A 27,800-nucleotide genomic window follows, 5' to 3' on the forward strand; every position below is an offset into this window, starting at 1 on the left:
ATCTGGCGTTGCTGTGGCTGTGGCTTAGGCTGGCAGCTACAGCTCCAATTAGACCCCTAGCCTGGGAACCTCCATATGCTGCAGGTGTGGCCCTAAAAGGACAAAAGACATTAAAAAAAGGAAGGAAGGAAGGAAGGAAGGAAGGAAGGAAGGAAGGAAGGAAGGAAGGAAGGAAGGAAGGAAAAAAGTACTGGGGTTCTTTTTTCTCCAGAACTGAAGAAAAAGCCTTAGGAATGAAAGAAACTTAGACTTAGTCAAATTAGTATTCAAGTGTTAGGGAAGGTAAAATCTCAGAATGTTAAAAACTAAGACATTCTTACCACTCACAGGCCCTTCCTAATGAACAACTGGATTTTGATTCTAACAGGTATATTTGGTCACATTTTAACAATTCAGAGACTTTATCTCTGAAATCATGATGCATATTATAATCAACTGGCAATTTTTAATTTTAGCTTTGTTTGCTCTTTTTTAAAAATGCCTAGTTTTTTGTTTGTTTGTTTGTTTGTTTTTTAACTTTAGGGCTACACCTGTAGCATATGAAGGTTCCCAGGCTAGGGGTCAAATTGGAGCTGTAGCTGCTGGCCTATGCCACAGCCACAGCAACACAAGATCCAAGCCATGCCTGTGACCTACACCACAGCTCACGGCAACACTGGATCCTTAACCTACTGAGCAAGGTCAGGGGTTGAACCTGTGTCCTCCTGGATACTAGTCAGATTCATTTCCACTGAGCCAAGACAAGAACTCCAAAAGTCTAAAATTTTATTTGCTTAGTTGTCTATGTCCTTACCCTGATGTGTCTTCAAGCGTTCCATCAATTGTGTAAATCTTCTCTCAAGCGTAGTTTAGGCAGGCTATCTATCGGATCTCCTTGAACTTTCCCCCGGAGCCTTCTGACTTCTTCCAGAATGAGCTGGCTGTCCTCTAAGCCTGCAGAATCATTTTCATCTTGGATCCTCCACCGTCATCTTAGGGATTTCCTTCACCTCTCGTGATGAAGACCAGATGTTGTGGTTCCCATTCATCCTCCCTCGTGTTTTATGCCCTTGTTTTAGTGGAGCAGATTCTCCTGTTGTGTCCCAAGAGTACAATGGAAGTAACATTTTTTTGACTTGGCATGTCTAAAAATATTTTTTCTACCTTCTTTTGATAGCTTGGTAGGGTTAGAATTCTAAGTTGAAAATTATTTTTTCTCAGTAATTTGAAGGCATTCTTCTATTGTCTCCTGGCTTCCCATAAGAAAAGTGAGAATTCAGATGCCTTCTGATTTTTTTTTTTTTTTTTTTTTTTTGGCTTTTCAGGGTCTCACCCATGGCATATGGAAGTTCCCAGGCTAGGGACTGAATTGAAGCTGTAGCTGCCAGCCTACACCACAGCCACAGCAACTTGGGACCCGAGCCACCTCTGCAGCCTACACTACAGCTCACGGCAACACCAGATCCTTAACCCAGTGAGTGAGGCCAGGGATCGAACCGGAATCCTCATGGATACTAGTTGGTTCATTTACCACTAAGCCATAATGCAAATTCCTAGATGACTTCTGATTTTTTGAGGCTTGTAGAAAACTGTTCTTTCTCTCTGAAAAATTTTAGGAATATTTCCTTGTCCACACTGCTGTGAAATTTGTCCATAGAGTACTAATTTTTATTGACTCTGCTAAACTTTTAGTGGGCTCTTTCATACTTTATCATGGGACCTTCATTCCAGCTCTAAGTCCAAAGCCTCATCTCCTGTTGCCATAACAACATTAACATTCGCATCTTGGTACCTGAAACCTATCCTGTCCCAGCTTTGTTGTTGGTTGTCGTTGTTTTTTGTTTTTTTTTTTTTTTTTTTTTTGTCTTTTTGCCTTTTCTAGGGCTGCTACCATGGCATATGGAGGTTCCCAGGCTAGGGGTCGGATCAGAGCTGTAGCCAACAGTCTATGCCAGAGCCACAGCAATGTGGGATCCAAGCCACATCTTCAACCTACACTACAGCTCACAGCAACGCCAGATCCTTAACCCACTGAGAAAGCGCAGGGATCAAACCCGAAATCTCATGGTTCCCAGTCGGATTTGTTAACCACTGAGCCACGACAGGAACTCCTCCTGTCCCAGCTTTGAATTCTGCTCACCATACTAGCATTGGGCTCATTTTTGATTTCTGCCTCCTGGAAATGTCCCTTTCTTGCTTTTAAGCTGTCTCATAGCCTTAAATACAATCTATACACTGACTTAAAAATTATATATCCACACCAGGCTTCTCCAAACCCATATATTGAACTGCTCCTTGATATCTCACTTGTATATTCAATAGAAATCTCAAATTCAAAAATGACAGGTTGGGAGTTCCCGTCGTGGTGCAGTGGTTAACGAATCCGACTGGGAACCATGAGGTTGCGGGTTCGGTCCCTGCCTTTGCTCAGTGGGTTAACGATCCGGCGTTGCCGTGAGCTGTGGTGTAGGTTGCAGACGCGGCTCGGATCCCCCGCTGCTGTGGCTCTGGCATAGGCCGGTGGCTACAGCTCCGATTCAACCCCTAGCCTGGGAACCTCCATGTGCCGCGGGAGCGGCCCAAGAAATAGCAACAACAACAACAACAAAAGACAAAAAAGACAAAAAAAAAAAAAAAAAAAAAAAATGACAGGTCGGAACTCCTGACAATCTCTTTAACCCTGCCCCTCCCTCAGTCTTCTCAGTAAAAGGCATCCTTCCAGTTGCTCAACCTGAAAACCTCAGAGTGATACTCCATTCTTTCTCACACTTGCATACAATGTCATCAAATCCTCTCACAACATATCCACAAACCAGGAGTTCCCGCGTGCCTCAGCAGGTTAAGAACCAGACATAGACTCTGTGAGGATGTCGGTTCCATGGCGTTGCCATAAGCTGCAGCATAGGTACTTCCATATGCTTCAGGTGAGCCATAAAAAGAAAGAAAAAAAAAAAAAACATACCCAGAAGCCAGTGAATTCTTACCATCTCCATTGCTAACACATTTCTTACTTTCTGTTCAGTGTTGCTGGTCCATCCTTTTGGGGCCTTTAGGGAACGAGAGCTCCTATATGCATGCCCTTGAATGGCTTCTCCCCTTGAATCTTTCAATAGGAGAACATGGCACAGTGGATGCCAGTGTTGGGCCTAACCTTTCAGAAGGCCTGCCAACTTTTGCTTCTACATTTTTTTTTTTTGTCTTTTTTAGGGCCACACCCACGGCATATGCAGGTTCCCAGGCTAGGGGTCTAATTGTAGCTGTAGCCGCGGCCCTACGCCACAGCCACGGCAACTCGGGATCCGAGCCATGTCTGCAACCCACACCACATCTCACAGCAATGCTAGATCCTTAACCCACTGAGCGAGGCCAGGGATCAAGCCCGAAACCTCATGGTTCCTAGTTGGATTCGTTAACCACTGAGCCACAAAGGAAACTCCTGCTTCTACAATTTTGGAAACCCTTCCCTGCCATGTAAGAAGTCTGGCTACTCTGTTAGACAGGCCACATGAAGAGGGAGAGGCTATAAGACCACCTGGAGGTGAATCAAGAAATCCAGCCAACAGCAAGAGCCAAGCTGCCAGGTGTATGACCCCAGCGTGGCTGTTGCAGCCGAACTCTGGCTATTTGTGAACACATGTGAGTGAAGGAGCCATATGGGACATTCTAGGCCCAGAAGAGACTGTTAGCCCTGCTATGCTTTGTCCAAACCCCCGACCCACAGAAGATGAGTAACAATAAAAGTTTGTTGTTTAAGACTTTAAGTTATATGGTAGTTTATTTTGCCCCATTATAACCTAAATTCTTGTGTCCCTGATTACTCTGTCACATACAACACCCCTCCCTGCCTCATCAGCCTATTGGCCACACAACAGGAGGAGAGATTCTTTTTAAAATCTAAAAGAGGAGTTCCCGTCGTGGCGCAGTGGTTAACGAATCCGACTAGGAACCATGAGGTTGCGGGTTCGGTCCCTGCCCTTGCTCAGTGGGTTAACGATCCGGCGTTGCCGTGGCTCTGGCGTAGGCCGGTGGCTACAGCTCCGATTGGACCCCTAGCCTGGGAACCTCCATATGCCGCGGGAGCGGCCCAAGAAATACCAACAACAACAACAACAACAACAAAAATAAATAAATAAATAAATAAATAAATAAAAATTTAAAAAGGTTTAAAAAAAAAAAATCTAAAAGAGGCCCATGAAATTCCCTTGTGGAGTAGCAGGTTAAGTGTCCAGGAGAGTTGCTGCAGTGGTCTGGGTCTGTGGCAAAGGTTTGATCCCTGGCCCGGGAACTTCCACGTGTTGCAGGGACAGCCAAAATAAAATTGAATATAAATAAATAAATGGGGAGTTCCCATTGTGGCTCAGCAGAAATGAACCCGACTAACATCCATGAGGACATAGGTTTGATCCCTGGCCTCGCTCAGTGGGTTAAGGATTTGGCATTGCCGTGAGCTGTGGTGTAGGTCACAGATGCAGCTTGGCTCTGGCGTTGCTGTGGCTCTGGCGTAGGCTGGCAGCTACAGCTCTGATTAGATCCCTAGCATGCTGTGGGTGCGGCCCTAGAAAAGACCAAAAAAAAAAAAAGGGGGAGTTCCTGTTGTGGCAAAAATGAATCTGACTAGTATCCATGAGGATGCAGATTCGATCCCTGGCCTCACCCAGTGGGTGAAGGATCTGGCGTTGCCATGAGATGCTGTGTGGATCACAGATGCAGCTCGGATTGCCGTGTTTCTGTGGCTGTGGTTGGCAGCTGCAGCTTCAGTTCAACCCCTAGCCTGGAAACTTACATATGCCACAGGTGCGGCCCTAAAAAAGCAAAAAAAAAATTTTTTTTTTAAAGGAAGAATAGGTATCAGAGACCATGGGTGGCCTGCAAAGCGTAAAATATTCTCTATCTGGTACTTTATAGAAAAGTTTACCAAATTCTGTCCTTCACAATTTGGCTCCTTGATGACTCTTGGTCATTCCCTTTGCTCACCTAGCTCCAGGCCAACTCCTTTTCATTCTTTGCAGTTTCTTGCAGTTACTTCAACCAGCCAGGCATGCTCATGCCCCGAGGCCTTTACTCCTACTCTTTTCTCTGCCTGGAATGTCCTTTCCCGGATATTTGCCCAGCTAGCTCCTCTCTCTTCCTCAAGTCTTCACTCAAATAACCTTCTCAGTGGGGCCTTATCTAACCATCTTATTTGCAATTACAACCCTCCTGGATATACTCCCTAACTCTCTCTGCTTTATTTTTCCTTATATCACGTATCATTTATAGATATACATATATATATTTTTTTATTTTTAGGCTGCACTTGTGGCATATGGAAGTGCCAGGCTAGGGGTCAAATTGGAGCTGCAGCTGGGCCCACGCCACAGCCATAGCAATGCTGGATCTGAACTGTGTCTGCTAGCTATGCTGCACCTTGTGGCAATGCCAGATCCTTAACCCACTGAGTGAGATCAGAGATCGAACCCACATCTTTATGGAGATTCCATTGAGTCCTTAACCAGCTCAACTACAATGGGAGCAGCTCCCATTATATATATTTTTTCCTTCTTATTGTCCTTGTTTATTTTCTATATTCTCCAGCTAGAATGTAAACTCCATGTGGAAAGGAACTTTAGCTTTTTCGCTGATGTATCCTCAGTTCCTGATGCACTATAGGTGCTCAATATGTACTTATTGAATGTCCTTATGAGTCATGAAAACCACCACTTTGCTTTTTTTTTTTTTTTTGTATAGCTCTTGTCACTAGCTCTAAATGCCATGTTTAGGGATTTGTCCATGAACTCATGAGAATGGGGACCACCAAGTAACGCTCAACAGATGTCAAGTATGCAATGTAATAGTCAGTCAACAAACAAATACATTTCCTATGCATCTTTTCAAAAAGTGAATGGGAAGTGAGGAAGAAGAAACACTTACTACGGTTTCTTTTACTTACAAAACTTCTGCTGTGAATGGGAGAGGAGAAATGTGATAGTGGCCAGGAGACATACAGGATCAAGGGAGGGCTAAAAATGGAGATTAGGAGAGGCGTTCCCACTGTGGCTCAGCAGGTTAAGAATCTGACTAGTATCCACGAGGATGTAGGTTCCATCCCTGAGCTTGCTCCGTAGGTTAATGATCCAGTGTTGCTGCAAACTGCAGCGCAGGTCACAGATGTGGTTCGGATCTGGTGTTGCTGTGGTCGCGGCATAGGCCTGCAGCTGCAGCTTCAATCTGACCCCTTGCCTGGGAACTTCCACAGGCTGCAGGTGCAGCCCGAAGAAAGAAAATGAAAAATAAAAAAATAAAAATGGGGATACAGGGAATCACCAGATTGACACAATCCCTAGCATAGGGGAAAGGAGGAGATTAAAGAAGCAGAGGTCTTGGAGAGGTGAGGGCAAGAGGATGCTGAGTAGGAGAGGTTTGCTGGTGATAGGTGGAGACCTATCTTTCTATACAAGAGAAGAGAAGAAGCAGCCTCCAGCAGAGTTAGAGCTTTATTAGTGGGAAGATGAGGGAGTTCCCATCTCCTGGCTTCTACTTCCTCAATGAAGTATAAAAGGTTGAGGTTATCTGTTGAAACTAAGGGATGAGGGCATATTGGAGGATTGAGAAGAGAGGAAAGTTAGAGACCTTCTTAGGGAAATGTGAAAGGACAGCCAGACAGTTGTTAAGAGCCCATCGGGCATCTGTAATCACAGATTTAAGGTAAAGCAGTAAGTCCAGATGGTGATTTCTCTCTTCAGCAACATACAGCTACTTGGTTGCAGGTGCAGAAAAGAGGGTTGAGTTCAATCAGGGAGATCGTAGCAAAGCAATGGTTCTCAATGTGTGGTCTCCAGACCAGCAGCAACAGAATCACTAAAAACTGGCAAGAAATGTAAAATCTTGGGCCTCATGGCAGACCTCTTGAATCAGAAACTCTGCAGGTAGGGCCCAGGTGTCTGCGTTTTAACAGGCCCTTCAGGTGACTGTGAGGCTACGCCCCGTCAAATCTGAGCAGCACCACAACAGAGGGAAAGAACAAGAGAGCTGAGAGTGCTTCTAAGGGAATAAATATAATGGCAGACCAAAGAGTCTAAACTGGAAAAGACAGGAAGTAAAGACATGAGAGACTGACCCATAGTGACAAAGTGGTGGAGATCAATGTCTTTGAATATAATGTAAATCATTGTAGTACAATGTATTCATTTTCTATTGTTGCCATAACAAATCACCACAAACTTGAAACAACTTGAAACAACACCCATTGATTATCTCACAGTTCTGTAGGTCAAAAGTACAGGTACAATGGGGCTCAACTGGGTCTTCTGCTTAGAGTCTCCTAAAGGCTGAAATCCATGACTGTGTTCCTTTCAGGAAAGTCTAGGGATAAATCTCCTGAGACCATCAGGTTGTTAACCAAATTCAGGTAGGAGGTGTGAATGGCTAAGGAGGAAAACCCTGAGCTCAATCCCACCCACAGGCACACAACTGTTGACAGAGCAATGAGCTGAAGACAAGTAGAAAAGATTTTCCACAACTAAAGATATAAAGGAGGAACTACAATGAGATGGGTGGGGAGGGTGGAGACACAGTGTAGCAAGACCCATGCTCCCAGGGAGGAGACCCACAAACGACAGGATCATCACAAATGCAGACATTCTCCCTAAGGAGTGAAAGGTCTGAGCCACACGTCGGGGTCCCCAGCCCAGAGGTCCTGTACTGGAAGATGAGCCTTTAGAACATCTGGCCTTGAAGGCCAGCAAGGCTTGGGTACAGAGAGCCAGAAGGATGTGGGAAACAGAGATTCCACTCTTAAAGGACACGTGCAAAATCTCACATGCAGTACTTTTAAAGGATCCTGGGTCAGACTACTTGCCAACCTTGAAGAGCCTCCTGGAGAAGCAGGAAGCAAATGGAACTTCCCCTGGGGACACGGATGCTGGCCACAATCAATTTGGGGAGCTTGTTCTATCGCAAGGACACTGGTTCTGGCAGGTGACTATTTGGAGTCCCCTCTCTATCTTATTAGCCCTATGAACTTACCTGCCCACTAGCTGGCCAGGACCAGTCCTGGAACCCCTGAGCCACAGAGCCTGCCCCACCAGGGCTGGTCTGCCAACCAGCAGGCTGTCACCAGTCACACAAGGACCCATCCCCTCCTACCAGTGTGCTGACACAGCTCACACAGAGAGCACCCCTAGAGCATATAACTTAGGTGACCAGAGGGTAGTGTGCTACTGGGTCCCATAAAACATCTCCAACAAAAGGCCACTTCTCCAAGATTGACAAATGTACCAACCTACCTACAACATAGAAATAAACACAGAGAATTAGGCAAAATGAGGATACAGAAGAATATGTTCCAAGCTAAGGAATAAGACAAAATTCCAGAGAACTACTAACTGAAACTGAGATTAAGCAATCTGGGTAGATAAAGAGTTCAAGGTAATTACAATAAAGATGCTCAATGGAAGTTCCCGTCGTGGCTCAGTGGTTAATGAGTCCAACTAGGAACCGTGAGGTTGCGGGTTTGATCCCTGGCCTCGTTCAGTGGGTTAAGGATTGAGCGTTGCCATGAGCCATGGTGTAGGTCGAAGACGTGGCTGCGGCATGGATCCTGTGTTGCTGTGGCTGTGGCGTAGGCCAGACGCTATAGCTCTGATTAGACCCCTAGCCTGGGAAGCTCCATATGCTGCAGGTATGGCCCTAGAAAAGCCAAAAAAAAAAGATGCTCAGTGAACTTGGAGAAGAGTGGATGAACACAATGAGAAGTTTAACAAAGACTTAGAAAATATAAAGAAGATGTAGGCTGGCAGCTACAGCTTCAATTCGACTCACAGCCTGGGAACCTCCATATGCCATGAGTGTGGCCCTAAAAAGAAAATATAAAGAAGAAACAAACAGAGCTGAAGAATATAATAACTGAAAAATTTAAAATACACTAGAAAAAAAATCAACACAGATTAGATGACACAGAGAAATGGATCAGCAATGGAAGAGTAGTAAAGATCACCCAAGCTGAACAGAAAAAAAAAAAAAAAGAATTTTTAAAAATGAGGATAGTTTAAGAAACCTCTGAGATAACATCAACTGTATCAAGTGTACTGACGTTTGTATTTAGGGGTACCAGAAAGAGAAGAGAGAAAGAAAGGGGCAGAGAACTTATTTGAAGACATAATAGCTGAAAATTTTCCTAACCCAGGGAAGAAAACAGGATCCAGGAAACAGAGAGAGTCTCAAATAAGATGAACCCTAGGAGGTTTACACCAAGACACATTACAGTTAAAATGGCAAAAATTAAAGATAAAGAAAGAAAAAAAAGATAAAGCAAGAATCTTTTTTTTTTTTTTTTTTTTTTTTTTTTGTCTTTTTGCTATTTCTTGGGCCGCTCCTGGGGCATATGGAGGTTCCCAGGCTAGGGGTCGAGTCAGAGCTGTAGCCACCAGCCTACGTCAGAGCCACAGCAGCGGGGGATCCGAGCCATGTCTGCAACCTACACCACAGCTCACGGCAACGCCGGATCATTAACCCACTGAGCAAGGGCAGGGACCAAACCCGCAATCTCATGGTTCCTAGTCGGATTCGTTGACCACTGCGCCACGACGGGAACTCCAAGCAAGACTCTTAAAGGGAGTAATAGAAAAGTAACTAGTTGTCTAAAAAGAACTCCCATAAAGCTTTCAGCTGACTTTTCAGCAGACACTCTGCAGGCCAGGAGGGAGCTGCTTCATATATTCAAAGTGATGAAAGATAAAAACTACAAGAATACTCTACTGGGTAAGGCTATCATTCAGATTTGAAGCAGAGATAAAGAATTTTACAGACAAGCAAAAGCTAAGAGTTCAGCACCACTAAACTGGCTTTACAAGAAATATGAAAGGGACTTCTCTAAGTGGGAAAAAAAGATCACAAACAGAATTATGAAAATTGTAAAAAGACAACCTCATTGGTAAAAGCAGACATATAGTAAAAGTAGTAGATCAATCACTTATAAAGCTAGTAGGAAGAGTAAAAGACAAAAGTAGTAAAATCACCTATATCCACAAATTATAATTAAAAGATATGCAAAAGAAAAAGACGTAAAATATGTTGAAAACATTAAACATAGGAGATGTGTGTAAAAATGCAGGGTTGTTAAAATGTGTTCACACATAGATTATTAACTTTAAATAATCACATATATTCATAGGTCATTATATATGAACCTCATGGTAACCACAAGCCAAAAGCCTATAATAGATACACATACAGAAAAAAAGAAAGGAATCCAAATATGACACTAAAGAAGGTCATCAAATCACAAGGGAAGAGAGCAAAAGAAGAAGAAACAGAAAAGAGCTACAAATACAGTCAGAAAACAATTAATAAAATGTACAAGTACATACCTATCAATAATTACTTTAAATGTAGATAGACTACACTCCAATCAAAAGACACAGAGTGGCTGAATAGATAAAAACACATATATACTGCTTATAAGATACTCACTTTGGATCTAGAGATATGTACAGACTGAAATCAAAGTGACTGGGAAAAGGTATTCCATGCAAATGAAAAGAAACAAAAAAAAATGCTAGGGTAGCAACACTTATATCAGACAAAATAGACTTTAAAACAAAGACTGTAAGGAGAGATAAAGAAGGACATGACATTATGATAAAGAGACAGATCCAATAAGATGTAACCATTGTAAATATATATGTGCCCAACATAGGAGCACCAAATACATACAGCAAAAATTGGGAGAATATAAGAAAAAACTGACAGTAAAACAATACTAGTAAGAGACTTTAACACCCCCACTTACATCAATGGACAGATTATCCAGACAGAAAATCAATAAGGAAACTGTCACTGTTTGTAGATGATATAATACTATATATAGAAAACCCTAGATTCCACCAAAAAAAAAACTGTTAGAGCTAATAAATGAATTCAGTAAAATAGCAATTCATCTACAACACAGGGTATTCAATGGGAAAAGACAGTCTCTTCAATATGTGGTGCTGGGAAACTGGACAGCTACATGCAAAAGTATCAAACTAGACTACTCTCTCATACCATGCACAAAAATAAATTCAAAATAAAGGCTTAAATGTAAGAACTGAAACTTTTGTAAAACTGAAAAGAAAACATAGTCAGTAGTTTCTTTGATATAAATTGTAGCAATTTTTTTGGGCTATATCCCCTCAGGCAAGAGAAACTAAAGCAAAAATAGACTAAAGCAAACAAGACTACATCAAACTAGGAATTCCTGTTGTAGCTCAGCAGTAACAAACCTGACTAGTATCCATGAGGACATGGGTTTGATCCTTGGCCCTGCTCAGTGGGTTAAGGATCTGGTGTTGCTGTGAGCTGGGGTGTAGGTCTCAGACACGGCTGGGATCCCAAGTTGCTATGGCTGTGGTATAGGCTGGCAGCTGCAGCTCCGATTCAACCCCTAGCCTGGGAACGTCTATATGCCCAGGTATGGCCCTAAAAAGACAAAAAAAAAAAAAAAAAAAAGACTACAAAAAAGCTGTGCACAGTGAAGGAAACTATTGGCAAAATGAAAAGACAGACTTGAATGGCAGAGGATACCTGCAAATGATATATCCTCTAAGGGGTTAATATCTAAAATATATAATGGGTGTTCCCTTCATGGCTCAATGGTTAACCAACTTGACTGGGATCCATGAGAATTCAAGTTCGATCCCTGGCCTCACTCAGTGGATTGGGGATCTGGCATTGCCGTGAGCTGTGGTGTGGGTCTCGGACACTGCTGGATCCTGCATTGCTGTTGCTGTGGTGTAGGCGAGTGGCTGTAGCTCCCATTCAATCCCTGGCTTGGGAACTTCCATATGCTGCAAGTGCAGGTCTAGAAAAGAGAAATAAAATAAAATAAAATATATATCAAACTCCTACAACTCAATATTTTTTAAAAATCCAGTTAAAAAATGGTTGGATCTAGAGGCACGTACAGACATTTTCCCAAAGAAGACATATAGGTGGCCAAAAGACACATGTAAAGACGCTCAACATCACTGATCATCAGGAAAATGCAAATCAAAACCACAAGAAGATATCACTTCACACCTGTCAGAATGGCTATTATCAAAAAGATAACAGATAACAGGTATTGGTAAGGATAGATACTGAGAAAAGGGAACACTTGTGCATTGTTGGTGGGAATATAAAATGGTATAGCCCTATGGAAAACAGTATGAAGTTTCCTCAAAAAAAATTAAAAATATAACTACTGGAGTTCCCTTCGTGGCTCAGTGGTTAACAAACCCTGACTAGGATCCACGAGGATTCGGGTTCAATTCCTGGCCTCGCTCGGTGGGTAGAAGGATCTGGTGTTGCCGTGAGCTGTGGTGTTGGTCACAGATGTGGCTCGGATCCCTCATTGCTGTGGCTGTGGCACAGGCCAGCAGCTGTAGTACCTCTGATTCGAGCCCTAGCCAGGGAACTTCCAAAAAAAAAAAAAAAAAAAAAATAGAACTGCCATGTACTCCAGCAATTCCATTTCTAAGTATTTTTTCAAAGAAAACAAAAACACTAATTTGAAAAGATATATGCACCCCTATGTTCTCTGCAGCATCATTTACAATAGGCAATATAATGTGAGCCACTTAAGTGTCCATTAATAGGTAAGTGGATAAATGAGGTGTGATATATACATATATGTGTGTGTGTGTCTCTCTCTATATATAATATAAATATATAGAGAAGCAGCAATATGATTGCTTTATGGTAGCCCAATGTAATTGCTACAATTGCTTCACAGTAGTCTAGCTTATACAGTAATGAATGAATCATTATAAAGTTTCTATGGCATAGTGTATTACAGTCACATTCATAATACAGTACTGGAAACATTGTTACTTAAAAAAAAAAAAACCACTAACCTAGGATGATATGCTGATATCCAGGTTCTACAATTATGAGAGAGACACACTATACAGGGAAGTGACTCTTTGAAAGCAGCTATAAAACAGTAAGAAAACTAACACCTTATGACTTTTATATGAAATGTTAACTCACCTTATGCCTACGTAAGGACAGGCTGTCCTCTTCAGTACAGGTCTTGCCCACGATGTTCTATGTGATGGACACATAGGCGATGAGGACGATGACACAAAAAACATCTCCAACAGTTCTTGCTGTGCAGCTTTTAGATTTTCCTACAAAGACACACATACACAGCAGATAATGCTTATTAACTGTACAGCATGATGATTATTTACTATTCATTAAGTGGAAGTGGATCATCATAAAGGTTTTCATCATCTTCCCATTGAGTCGGCCGAGGAGGAGGAGGAAGAGAAGGGGTTGGTTTTGCTGCCTCAGGGGTGGCAGAAGTGGAGGAGGTAGAGGAAGTAGAAGAGGTGTAAGGGGAGGCAGGCACTCCGTGTAACTTTATGGAAATACAATGTATTTGTCTGATATTTTTGTTTTCTCATTTCTCTAAAAATGTTTCTATATGGTACCAATCCTTTTTTCACCAGTTGCTCTAGTTTCAGGCTTCTGTCATACAAGGGTCAAAAAAAGAAGTCAGAAGCAGTCAATTAATCAGAACCCTTCTGCCAGATTATCTAACGTCAATTTGTTTTCTGGCACTGCTTGTTCTATTTTGTCTTCACACCATCTGATGCTGGTTTAGAAACAATCTCCATCAAGTCATCTTCTATCAATTCCTCTAGTGTGATGTCTATTAGCTCCATTTTTTTTTTTTTTTTCTTTTTAGGGCTGCACCACAGCATGTGGAAGTTCTCAGGCTAGGGGTCAAATCGAAGCTACACGTGCTGGCCTACACCACAGCCACAGCAACTGTGGGATCCCAGCCACATCTGTGATCTACACCACAGCTCATGGCAATGCCAGATCCTTAACCCACTGAGCAAGGGCAGCGATCAAACCTGCATTCTCTTGGATCCTAGTCGAGTTCGTTAACCTCTGAGCCACGAAGAGAACTCCCTCTATTAGCTCTTCAATTTCTCCAAGATCCATAACCTGATACCCTTCACTCCTCCCTCACCCTTTTTTTTTTTTGCCATATCCACAATCTCTTTCATGATTTCCTTGATTGGCCCTGTCATAAATCTGTGAAGTCATACACAACATCTGGGCATAGTTTTCTCCAGCAAAAATTTATTGTTTCAAGCTTTGATGGCTTTCACAGTTTTTTCTATAATAACAACGGCATCTTCAATGGTATAATCCTTCCAGACTTTTATGATGTCCTACTTGGGTTTTCTTCCATAGTGTCGACAATCCTTCCCACAGAACACCATGCATAATGAGCCTCAAAGGTCTTTCTGGCCCCTTGATCTAGAGGCTGAATTAGACACGCTGTGTTTGAGAGCAAGTAGACTGCTTTGATGCCTTCCACGAGTGTTGAACTCATGGAGTTTTGGGTGGCCTAGGGCATTGTCCAATATCAAGATAACTTGAAAAGGCAATCCCTTACTGGCAAGATACTTCCTGACTTCAGAGACAAGGCATCAATGGAACCAATTCAGAAAAGGTGTTCTCATCAAGATCTTGTTGTACAAGCAAACAACTGGCAGCTGGTGTTTATCTTTTCCCTTCAAAGCTCAGGGAGTAGTATCACCATAGATAATGGCTGTCCTGGTTATAATCCTCACTGGATTTGCACAAAAGAGACCGGCTCAAGAGTCAGCCTGTCTCTTCCTGCCTTAAATTCTGGTGCTCACTTCTATTCCTTACTAACAGTCCTTTGTGGCATTCTCCCCCCCCCACCCCAGAATAGAGCAATTTCATCTGCATTAAAAAACTGTTCACCTCCAACACAGCTGGTAGGAAGGTAAATTGGTGCAGCCACATGGAGAGCAGTATGGAGTTTCCTTTAAAAACTAAAAATAGGAGTTCCCATCGTGGCTCTGTGGAAAGGAATCTGACTAGTATCCATGAGGACACAGGTTTGATCCCTAGCCTCTCTCAGTGGGTTAAGGATCTGGCATTGCCGTGACCTGTGGTGTAGGTCACAGATGTGGCTTGGATCTGGTGTTCCTGTGGCTGTGGTGTAGGCCAGCAGCTGCAGCTCTGATTCGACCCTTAGCCTGGGAATTTCCACGTGCTGTAGGCATGGCCCTAAAATGCCAAAAAAAGAAAAGCAAACCATCTAAAAAGAAATCTCCCATGTGATTTAGCAATCCCACTCCTGGGCAGCTATCTGGAAAAGGCAAATACGTTAATTTGAAAAGATACATGCACCCCAATATTCATAGCAGCACTGTTTACAACAGCCAAAACATGAAAGCAACTTAAATGTCCATCAACAGAGCAATGGATAAAGAAGATGTGGTTTATATTACAATGGAACCTAAAAAAGGATGAAATAATGCCATGGACAGGAATATGGATGGACTAAGGATTATCATACTAAGTGAAGAAAGACAGATAAAGACAAATATCATATGATATCACTTATATGTGGAATCTAAAAAAGTGATGCAAATGAACTTAATTACAAAACAGGATAGACTCACAGACATAGAAAACAAACTTATGGTTACCAAAGGGGACAGGGGTAAAATTGGAATTTTGGGATTAATAGATTCACACTACTGCATATAAAATAGATAAATAACAAGGACCTACTTTATAGCATGGGAACTATATCTAGTATCTTCTAATAACCTACATTGGAAGAGAATTGGAAAAAGAAGATAAATACATAAAACTGAATCACTTTGCTGTATACCTGAAACATTGTAAATCAACTATTTTTAAAAATAAAACAAACCTGTTTCTCATGGATATCCTTTTTCCTCAGTGATTTTCTTAATGCATCTGGGAATTCATCTGCTGCCTCTTGTTGCCAGAAGATGCTTCTCCCGATGTCTTGGCATTTTTAAAGCCAAATAGCTTTCTACATTTATCAAACCATCCTTTGCTGGCTTTAAATTCTCCAGCCTTGGATCCTTCACCTTCCTTTTGCTTTATTTATTTATTTTTTGTCTTTTGTCTTTTAGGGCTGCCCCCGCAGCATATGGAGGTTCCCAGGCTAGGGGCCTAATCAGAGCTCTAGCTGCCAGCCTACACCACAGCCACAGCAACTCCAGACCCAAGCCTCGTCTGGGATATACACCACAGCTCACGGCAACACCGGGTCTTTAACCCACTGAGCGAGGCCAGGGATTGAACCTGCAACCTCATGGTTCCTAGTCAGATTTATTTCCTCTGCGCCATGATGGGAACTCCTCCTTTTGCTTTAAATTGTCATGTAATGACTGCTTTTTCTTGAATCATATTTGAGTTTTTAGGTATGATTTTCTTATAGTAATCTTGCACCCATGTAAGAGCTGTATCTTCAATACAAGATAAAACCTTGCAAAAAGTGCAGGGTTTTCGCTCCTACTGGAGTTATTGCAGTGATGAGCTTCACAGAAAAGAAATCGCTTTTTTTTTTCTTACAACGGTCCTTACACAAGATTCATTTGTCTTGAAATGGTGGGCAACTGCAGCTGCAGACCTCAATCTATGGTATGTTTCAAGAAATTCAACTTTTTCTTGTGATGTCATGACTTTGCTTCTTGAGAGCACTTCCAGCATCACAGCATACTTTGTATGAGTCCTATGCTGTTACTCAAGCTTCACTTTGCACTAAACACAATGAAAAACATGTGATTAGCCTCACAAAGCTTTTAAGCAGATACAACTCTTGAGCTCCCTGCAACAGCAACAGGATGTGGCTACAAAATTATTACAGTAGTGCAGTGTGTACTCTGATTAATTTTATGCAGTTATGACTTTTTTTTTTTTTTGGCCTTTTAGGGTCCCATTCGCTGCACATGGAGGTTCCCAGGTTAGAGGTCGAATCAGAACTACAGCTGCCCGCCTACACCACAGCCACAGCAATGCTGGATCCAAGTCAAGTCTGTGACCTACACCGCAGTTCACGGCAATGCCAGATCCTTAAACCACTGAGCAAGGCCAGAGATCGAACCCACAACCTCATAGTTCCTAGTTGGATTCATTTCTGTTGCACCACAACAGGAACTTCCAGTTGTGATTTAATACTGCATCTTTACATTTGTTACATTTCTCTGGACTGTGTGTGGCGCCAGGTATGGTCTGTAAGGGTTTATGGACCTAAGTTTTGATAAATTGTAACTAGTTATAACAGACTTGTATAAATTTTATGGTAATAAATGGTAAAGTAGACTAGTACCTACATATCTTTTATGCATTCATGACATAGCTATCTTTTGAAAAATGTTTCAATATTTCTAGACTATGCGGTTTGAGACATTTTTCAAATTTTCTCATAACTCCAAAAATGTTTGCAAATATTTATTGAAAAAATCTGCGTGTAAGAGGACCCACACAATTCAAAGACATGTTGTTCAAGAGTGATCTGCAGCAATGAGGTCCTGCTGTGTAGCACTGGGAACTATGTCTGGTCACTTATGATGGAGCATGATGATGTGAGAAAAAAGAATGTATACATGTTTGTGTAACTGGGTCACCATGCTGTACAGCAGAAAATTGACAGAACACTGTAAACCAGGTATAATGGAAAAAAATTCATTATATTAAAAAAATAAAAGAGATTTTGAAAAAAAAAAAAGAGTGAGCTGTTTTGGCAAGGTATATTAAAGTTAATATTTTTATTTGGCCACATCTGTGGAAGTTCCTGGGCCAGGGATCAAGCCCATGACACAGCAGTGACAACACCAGATCTTTAACCCATCGAGCTCTATGGAACTTAAAAATTAATATTTTTATGTTCCTAATTCTTTCTGAGTACACTGGGTTAAATAAGTGGCCCCTATCTGACAGAATACAAGATATAAGTACTATTAATTTGTTAAGTCTTGATAAAGCCTTTCTTGGTATGCTTCCCAGAAATTGAAAAGTGAATGCTAGCGCTGCCTCTAGCTTGTGAAGCTCCAGAACAAGGACAAGGCAGGTAAGTAGGGAGGTCTCTATACCCTGGCTTGTGCAAAGCAGACTGTCCACAAATCAAAGGGTGGTAAAGCCCTAAGGAAGCCGCTGGCTACAAAAGCCACTTGCAAGAGTGCGCCCTCTCCTGGAGGGGTGAAGAAACCTCATCATTACAGACGTGGTACGGTGAAATTAGACATCGTCAGCAGTCCACTGAACTTCTGATTTGCAAACTTTTCTTTGAGGGTTTGGTGCCAGAAATTGCTCAGGACTTCAAAACAAATCTGTGCTTCCAGAGTGCAACTACTGGTGTTTTGCAGGAGGCAAGAAAGGCCTATCTGGCTGGCCTTGGTAAAGACAACAGCCTGTGTGCTATCCATACCAAACGAGAAATGATTATGCCAAAAGCCATCCAGCTAGCATGCTGCATAGGTCAGGAATGTGCTTAAGAATCCACTGTAGGAGTTCCTGTTATGGCTCAGCGGTTAACAAACCCAACTAGTATCCGTGAGGCCTCAGGTTCAATCCCTGGGCTCACTCAGTGGGTTAAGGATCCAGTGTTGCTGTGAGCTGTGGTGTAGGTTGAAGACAAGGCTGGGATCCTGAGTAGCTGTGGCTGTGGTGCAGGCCAGCAGCTACAGCTACAATTTCACCCCTAGCCTGGGAACTTCCTTACGCCAAAGTTGTGGCCCTAAAAAGAAGAAAAAAAAATTGTCACAGGAGTTTCCTTGTGGTGCAGCTGGTTAAGGATCCAGTGTTCTGACTGAAGCAGCTTGGGTCCCTACTGTGTATCAGATTGAAGCCCTGGTCCAGGAATTTCCACATGCCTGGTATTGGCAGTGTTTTCCATTTTCATTTATGTGGGAATTTTTATTCTTTATTTTATTTTTTTTCTTTTTAGGGCCACACCCATGGCATATGAAAGTTTCTAGGCTAGGGGTCAAATCAAATCAGAGCTACAGCTGCCAGCCTACACCACAGCCACACGGGATCTGAGCCATGTCTGTGACCTCCACCATAGCTCATGGCAATGACAGATCCCCAAACCACTGACCGAGGCCAGAGATCAAACCTGCATTCTCATGGATACCAGTTGGATTCATTTCCACTGAGCCACAACAGGAACTCCCTGTGTGGGAATTTTTAATATAAATATAGGGACGTAAAGCATTAATAAAGTAAAAATGTTTCAGTGAACAAGTTTCAGCAGTTCAACGCTATAAAAATTAGGTATAAACTTGTTAAAATTTTCTGGACAATGCCAAATGTTGGATTGATTGATTGATTGGTTGATTTTGCTTTTTAGAGCCACACCTGTGGCACAGCAATATTCCCAGGCTAGGGTTCCCATTGGAGATGAGCTGCCAGCCCATGCCACAGCCACAGCAACACAGGATCTGAGCTGTGTCTGCAACCTACACCAAGGCTCACAGCAACACCGGATCCTTAACCCACTGAGCGAGGCTAGGGATCAAACCTGCATCCTCGTGGATACTAGTCGGGTTCATAATCCACTGATCCACAATGGACACTCCTCAGATTTTTTTAGAGCAAGTAAATTTCTCGTTGACTGCAAAAAATAAAAACAAATAAAATAAAACATAGGCCCAATTATCTCATTAAAACATTTTCATCATGGCTCAGTGGAAACGAATCTGACTAGTATCCATGAGGACACAGGTTCAATTCCTGACCTTGCTCAGTAGGTTAAGGTTCTGGCATTGCTGTGCCTGTGGCATAAGCCAGTGGCTACAGCTTCGATTCAACCCTAGCCTGGGAATCTTCATGTGTTGTGGGTGCGTCCCTAAAAAGCCAAAAAAAAAAAAAATTTTTTTTTAAGGAATTCCCACTGTGGTACAATGGGATCAGCGGCCTCTTAGGAGTGCTGGGACATGGGTTTGATCCCTAGCCTGGCACAGTGGATTAAGGATCTGGTGTTGCCATGGCTGCAACTTGGGTCATGACTATGGCTTGGCTCTGATCCCTGGCCCAGGAGCTCCATATGCCATGGGTCAGCCAAAAGCGAAAAAAAATTTTCTTACTAAATTTTTTCATGTGTAATAATTATCATAATTTATAACATTTATATTGTTTTGACCAACTATGTGCTACTAATAATTATAATAATTCAGTCCAAAAGAAATTTAACATCTATAATCTGATAATCATAGGAAATATTTTTAAAATTTAAATTCATATATATTTTTTGGTTACAGAAAAGAATAATAAGGTAATTAATAAAAGACTTTCAAGGATAAAAATGTTACATCAGGATAAAGTTCCTTGAGGAGAAATGCAACAGATTTTACAAGTTAAAAAGATGAAGAGACAAGATAAAATTCCAGCTTTAAAGAAGATCTTGTTTGGAGTTCCTGCTGTGATGCAATGGGATCAGTGGCTTCTTTGCAGCACTAGGATGCAGGTTCGATTCCCAGCCCAGCACAGTGGCTTAAAGAATCTGGTGTTGCTGCAGCTCTGGTGTAGGTCCCAACTGCAGCTCAGCTCTGACCCCATGGCCTAGGAACTCCATATGTTTTGGGATAGCCAAAAACAAAAATAGAAAAAGGTGAGGAAAAAAAAAGACCTCGCCTATTTTTTTTTTTTAATGAATAATGGTGGGCATCAAAATGATTCTATTAATACATTTTTAAGGTTTTATACCAGTTTAACTGTCAATACATGTAATAAGCCAGAAATTACATCATTTGAAGTTATTTCAACTTATAATACAAATTCTAAAAATGATTGTGGGGAATATGGATGCTCAAAAGTTTGAAGACTGCTGGCCAAAGACAACAGCAGGAATTGTCTGCCCATAGTATGGGTATCAATGAATTCTTTGTTGAATTTAATTAGCTGCAAATCTAAGGCTAGAGGCAGGGAGACCAAGAGGAGATTGTGGCCAAAGTCCATTCCCTTTTTTTTTCCCATCATGCCTGAGCATGCAGAAGTTCCTGGGCCAGAGCAGCGGATCGATCACCACAGCAGTCACTTGAACCAAAGCAGTGACAACACCAGATTCTTAATTTGCTGAGCCACCAGAAAACTCCACATAGCTTCCTTTTTAAAAAAATAAAACTTGGGAGTTCCCACTGTGGCACAGTGGGTTAAGAAACTGACTGCAGCAGATCAGGTTTCTGCTGAGGTTCAGGTTGGATCCCCACCCAGCACAGTGGGTTAAAGGACCCAGCGCTGCCACAGCTGCAGCAATCAGTCACAGGTGAAGCTTGGATTTGACCCCTGACCAGGGAAATTCCATGTTTCGGGTGTGTCCATAAAAATAAATAAATATAAGTAACTTGCTAAAAGTCTAAGTCCAAATACTAAGGACTCAATTACAGGGCCTCCTTGCCTCACACGTGGCATATGGAGGTCCCCAGGCTAGGTGTACAATTGGAGCTGTAGCCATCGGTGACTTTATTTCCCAGGCCACAGCCACCACCAACACTTTTTAAATAACAAAACTGACTCATTTTAAGAATTCAGCTAACACTAAGATGTAAAAGTGAAAAGTGAGTCTCTCCGTCCGATCCAATCTCATTTCCATAAAGCAACTGCAGTTGCAAAACAGGATGCTTTTTATGATACCAGACCTCCAAGTGGGAGAAGACATGGACAGGAGTCAAAGGTGAGGGTGCCAGACTCCTGCATCACGCTGGCCAGGATCCAGCTCTTTGCTTGCCTTGAAGGTCTAAAGTAACGTGACAAGTTATGCAAACACACATACACTCAGGACTGTAAAGGATGAAACTGCACACGTCCAGCTGCCTCTGGACTCCAGGGTCCTGTGAATTTGCCTGCGTGTAGCCCCTGCGGGCAGATTCCCCAGCCTGGGGTTCTGCTAACCCCAGTTCTCATTCATCCCAGTTTCCATTCATCTCAGTCCTTTCAGTGATTTGCTGGTTAACTGAGATGCTTCTCAAAATTATCTAATTGGTTGGTCTTTCCATCACTCCCTCCACTGCCCCAGGAGTTGACCGCCGTAGACAGTTCACAGCAGTAAGGGAGAGAGCAGGTTAGTAAGCAGGGTCTCAGCCTACACAGCTTCCCAATACAGCTATCTGGGAACATTTATTATTATTATTTTGTCTTTTTAGGGCCATGCCCATGGCATATGGAGGTTCCCTGGCTAGGGGTCCTACTGGAGCTGTAGCCACGGGTCTACGCCACAGCCACAGCAACGCAGGATCCAAGCTGAGTCTGCAACCTACACCACAGCTCAGGACAATGCCGGATGCTTAGCCCACTGAGCGAGGCAGGGACTGAACCCGAGTCCTCAGGGATACTGGTCGGGTTCGTTAACCACTGAGCCATGATGGGAACTCCTATCTGGGAAGCTTTAGGGCTCCGTTCCAAATTTGTGTCTCCTTGACCAGAGGCAAACCCAGAGACCCTGAGTAGCAAAAGAGCAAGTGGATTTGCCAGAGAACTACCAGCCAATTCAGTACTCTCTGCTTTCATTTTTCCCACCTATGAGATGCTTGGCAGCTCATGTACTGGGTGAGTAACCCTGTGAGGCTGAGACAAATACTCTGCTCAAGAAATATACTACCTCGTTCATCCACTTGGACACTTTACCTCTTAACTCAGGAAGGCTCTGACTGGGTACAGCATTGATATTTCTCATATTTTCTACATTGTAGGAACAGAGAAAACATTTGATGAATGACCGAGTAAATGAATGAATGAACAAATAACTATGTGGTTTCTGTAACTTCCATTTTTTCATGTGTGTGTCTTTTTAGGGCCCCACTCGCTGCATATGGAGGTTCCCAGTCTAGGGGTCCAATCAGAGCTGTAGCTGCTGGCCTACACCACAGCTACGTCAGATCCGAGCCGCATCTGCACCACAGCTCACGCCAACACTAGATCCTTAACCCACTGATCAAGGCCAGGGATTGAACCCGAATTGTTACGGATGCTAGTTGGGTTCATTAACCACTGAACCACAAAAGGAACTCATGTAACTTCCAGTTTTTCAGCCTGTCGCTTTTTAAATATGCTTCTGTGGTCTAAGACTGTAAATGAACTATACTTTAAAATACACACACACACACACACACACACACACACACACTTCTACTCCCTGTCTTGGTTCAGGTCCTCATAATCTTTTACCTGTGCCCTTTACCTAGCCCAGAAGGAGTCTCAGCATTATACCTATACCTCCTCTTGACATGCTCCATCACTCCCACATTCCAGCTTCACCATCACAATCTGCCTTGGAGGCCATCAGACTCATATCATTACACTCTACATTCAATCACTGATTCATTCAACAAACATGTATTGAGCATCTGCCTTGTTCCAGGCACTGTTCTGGGAACTCTGGGACACAGCGGCAAATAAAAGAAGACAAAGATTCCCGCTCTGCAAGGGCTCATATTTGAATAAATACATTAAATCATATGTTATAAGGTAAAAAGTTAGATGAAAAAAGAAAAAGAGCAGGGAAAGCAGGATCAGAGGGCAGGGTGAAAGACGCTTGCTGAGAAAGTGAAGCAAGCAAAAATCTTAAGGTGAGGGAGGAGTTCCCTTCATGGCTCAGTGGTTAACGAACCCGACTAGGATTCCTGAGGATGCGGGTTTGATCCCTGGCCTCGCTCAGTGGGTTAAGGATCTGGTGTTGCCATGAACTATTGTGTAGATTGCAGATGCAGCTCGGATCCCACACTGCTGTGGCTGTGGTATAGGCTGGTGGCTGTAGCTCTGATTGGACCCCTAGCCTGGGAACTTCCACATGCCTCGGGTGTGGCTCTAAAAAAGCAAAAACAAAAACAAAAACAAAAACAAAACAAAACAAAAAACTGCAAAAAAAAAAAAAAGATAAGGGAACAAGTCAAGGGTAGCTGACAGAAGAGCGTTCTGAGTAGAGAGAAGTGAGGTGGGAGTGTGTCAGGCATGTTGGCGACACAATAAGGAGCCCTGTGTTGCTGGACCAAAATGAATGATGAGGGAAACAGGAGAAACAGGGGCACTCCTTGGGGTCAGGTCACACAGGGCCTGGAGGGTTATTATAAGCACTTTTTGGAGGGTTTTGAGCAGAGGAGGGACTTGCTCTGACATGTTTTAAAAGTCTCCCTTGGGATCCTGTGCTGAGAACAGCCTGCTGGGGCTGGGGGTGGGTGTGGAGCAGAGGAAATTGTAGGAGTCTACGGCCGTAACCCAGGCAAGAAATAACTAAGTGGTTCGGACCAGGATAGTAGCCGTGCAGGTGGTGAGAAGTTTTTGGAATCGATCCTGGATAGACTTGGAAGTCAGAGCCAACAGGATTTCCTGATGGGCTGCATGTGGGAGGTGAAAGAAAAAAAAAGTAAAAGTTCAGGCTTTAGTCTGAGCAATGAAGAATGGCATCCTCATGGACGAGACAAAGGAGGCTGCGGGTAGACCAGTTTAGCAGGTAAGATCAGATGTCTTTGTATGGACACACTGACCTTGGGTTGTCTTTTAGGCTTTTTTTTTTTTTTTTTTTTTTTTTTTGGTTGTGCCCTTGGCATGCGGAAGTTCCCGGGCTGGGGAGCGAACCTGTGCCACTACAGCAACCCAAGTCACTGCTGCAGTGACAATGCCAGATCCTTAACCTGCTGTACCACAGGGAACTCTTATCTTTTAGACATTTAAATGGAGATGTCAAGGATACACCTAGATAAAAGGCTGGGGAGAGAAGTCTGGGCTGAAGGCTTCTTCTGCTTTAAATATTATGAGTTCACTGACATCTCCAAAATCAGCTCTGACTCCTCCCCTAAGCGGCAAGCTCTTATATTCAACTTGACTTATTCATTTAGCTTTGTAACAGACATCTCAATTTTCACAGGTCCAAAACTAAGTTCCCAATTCCCTGCCTCCCTCTACAAAAGACAAACAAATGAATAAACAACAAAATGAAACAAAAAAACTGGCAATTCCATTCTTGCTAAAACTTTTAAGTCATCACTGACTCCTCTTTCAACTTCATGTTCAAACCATCATCAAATCCTGCTGGATCCATCCCCAGGCTATCTGTATCGCCTTTACCACTGCAGCCTCAGTCCAAAGTACTGTATCATCCCGGACTTCCCTTGTGGCTCACAACAAAGCACTGGATCATCTCTTGCCTGGATTAACAACCTCCAAAGGCTGACAGTCTGTTCTCCACAACTACCAAATTGATTCTTTTAAATGGTAAATTAAAGCATCTCATGCCTCTGGCCCAAATCCTCTAATGGCTCCATTATTCTCACAGAATATGGTCTCCTACAGGTACAATCCAACTTTCTGCTCACATCCTCTTTCATTCTTCCTAATCACTTCCATCACAGTGACCTCTCTCAACTGCCAAGCACGTGCCTCTGCCTCAGGACCTTTGCACTTGTGTTTCTTCTGCCTAGAAACTCATTACCGGATGTGCAAAAGGACTGCTCCTTCATATCTCTGCTCAAATGTTACTTTATCAAAAAAAAAAAAATCTGTCCTAATTACTCCCCCAAAAAAGAATACATCTGATCTCCCATAACTGACTTCATTTCTCTCTGTTGCACTTATAATTAATTTGACAATATTTATATACAATGCTGAATATTTAATATGTACATTTATGGAGTTCCCATCGTGGCTCAGCGGAAATGAATCTGACTAGCATCTATGAGGATGTAGGTTTGATCCCTGGCCTCGCTCAGTGGGTTAAGGATCCGGTATTGCTGTGAGCAAGTAGGTCGCAGACGTGGCTTGGATCTGGTGTTGCTGTGGCCAGCGGCTACAGCTCCTGATTCAACCCCTAGCCTGGGAACCTCCATATGTCGAGGGTACGGCCCTAAACACACACATACACACACACAAAAAGTATGTTTACTGTCTACTTCCTCTAACTAGAATATGAGTTCCATGGTAGCACTGGCTAGGGGTCCAATCAGAGCTGTAGCTGCCAGCCTACACCATAGCCATGGCAATGCCAGATCCCCAAGCCACGTCTGTGACCTACACCACAGCTCATGGCAACGCTGGATCCTTAACCACTGAGCAAGCCCAGGGATCGAACCCACAACCTCATGGTTCCTAGTGGGATTCGTTAACCACTGAGCCATGTTGGGAACTCCCAGACTTTGTTTTGTTTACTTCTCTATTCCTCAGTGATTGGACCAGTGCCTAGCATGTAATAGACATCCACTAAATATTTTCTGGATGAAGGAAGGAGAGAAGGAAGAAAAGAAGGAGGGAAAGATGATTTCTTTGGAGCTTACAGGTTCATCAAGACACGATAAAAAGGGCTGGAGAAAAAAGACCTCAGCATGAACTCTCTGAACAAAAGTTCACGGCATAACCACCCTGCCCCAATAACCTGAAACCCACAAAAACATACAACAAAGGGAGATGATGAAATGTACCTGTGGGGTGAAAAAGTATACAGCCATTAAAAACACTAATTATGAAGATAGTAAAATGTTAATGGTATGTTAAAGGAAAATAGTAGACTGTGAAACAGAGCAGCTCTCAATATGTAATTACTGTGTTGCCATAATCACGGCAATGCAAAATGTGTGCACATTAAGTGAGCCGACATTTAAAGCAAAACAAATTATTATTAGGCCTATTAGTGGGATTATGGGTGGTTTTGCGATCTTTTTTTTTTTTTTTTTTCCTTCACAATTAAAAAAAAACAAATCTTGTATACTTTTTTCCTTAAAAGGAACACGTGTTAACTCCCTGGGCACATTGCCTGAGGAAAATCCCAGCACAGTGAGGTCAGCACCCAAGTTCCCCCAGACACTCCTTTGCAAAGGCAGAGGGGTCCCAGGCCTGCCTGTGCAGAGGGCTGCCCCAGAGGCTGAAACCCAGTGGTAAGTGATGCATAGAGCGTTTGCATGACTAACTGGGGGAAAAAACCCACCAGAGAGATATTTCTATTTAAGCGAAGAGAAATGCAGAAGTAAATCTGCTTGAACCTAACTTGGCCTTAAAATGAAACCAACTGTGCCCCAAAGGGTTTTTTTTTGGGGGGTGGGGGGTAAGGGGCTTGTCTTAAGGAGAGTCAAGTCCAGGCTCTAATGACCAACTCTTCCATGGGGGAGTCCAGATTCATGGGTCTCTGGCCTCCTGTTAGTATCAGGACTTCTCAATCTAGAAACCCACCTGAATGTTAACTTTAGACCAGTTTTTCTTAATCAAACTAAGATTCCAAACAACGGGAATCATAAAAGCTAAGGAACTTACCACCAGAAAAAAAGGCACATCAGCCCCCCAAGTGGAAACAATTTCAAGGTTTTCATGGACCCCTAAGTCCTACTTGGCCCTGAACCCCTAGATTAAGAACCCCTGCTGGACCTGAATAAATACAATGCCTTACATACCAGATGGACAACGTGGATGCTGTTTTTCATCTGCTGACAGGTTTGTGATAAATAAATACAAACTAATTTAAAAGAAATACTAATTCAAAGACTTGTTGCTCTGTATATTCTCTAGAGAGGCGGCAAATGTCCTGCCGGTCCAGGAGCACGTGAAAAGGGGTCTTATGTCCCAGGGGTCCCCTATAACTGCAGCAAGGCTGTCCCCCAAGTGGCTACAAGGGAGTGGACCCTGCTGCCTCTCCCTCCGCCCCAGGGCCCATGCACTGGAGGGCGCAGGGCTCCGGACCGGGAAGCCCACCCCTGCTTTTCGGGGGGTTTTCTCACGGAAATGTTGCAACCGCTGCTTGGCTCACCTGTATTTACGTTTTATTCTCCAGTTATCGCCGGGTTTTCCGGACGTGGACTGTCAGCCCGTGACTAAAGAATAACCGGGGCGGGCCCGAGGGCGCGGCGAAGCCCTTGAGGTCTCTCAGGGTGAGCGCCCCTGGGTGGAGTTCCGAGGGGCCCGGGCGTAGGCGGCCGTCACCGCCGCGGCGAGCCGCGGAATGTCCTGCCTGTGAGCTCCCTCGCCTGGACGCGATGGAAGCCTGGCGGGGACCGGGGACCGCGCCGTCTTCCTGCCCGGGGGCGGGTGGGCGTAGT

At 43.2% G+C, this 27,800-nt stretch overlaps 1 long non-coding RNA gene, 1 other non-coding gene and 1 pseudogene across 2 annotated transcripts; 2 read left to right on the forward strand and 1 right to left on the reverse strand.

The window, feature by feature from the left end:
• Window positions 1–793: 793 nt before the first annotated feature.
• Window positions 794–27,800, reverse strand: LOC106509418 (uncharacterized). Its single transcript, XR_014837304.1, has 4 exons — window positions 27,512–27,800; window positions 15,692–16,551; window positions 12,967–13,106; window positions 794–1,072 (listed from the first exon to the last, which is right to left on the reverse strand). It is a non-coding gene; the product is annotated as an uncharacterized LOC106509418 (transcript).
• On the forward strand, window positions 16,635–18,284 carry LOC110259567 (histone H3.3C-like; annotated as a pseudogene).
• On the forward strand, window positions 26,532–27,669 carry LOC106509420 (uncharacterized). The gene is made up of 3 exons (XR_001306964.3): window positions 26,532–26,648; window positions 27,113–27,198; window positions 27,536–27,669. It is a non-coding gene; the product is annotated as an uncharacterized LOC106509420 (long non-coding RNA).

Source organism: Sus scrofa, chromosome 2 (assembly GCF_054392235.1).
Source record: "Sus scrofa isolate SSC_HxYL_T2T_F1_AM1 chromosome 2, Sscrofa_HxYL_maternal_Yorkshire_Landrace_v2.0, whole genome shotgun sequence".
NCBI lineage: Eukaryota > Metazoa > Chordata > Mammalia > Artiodactyla > Suidae > Sus > Sus scrofa.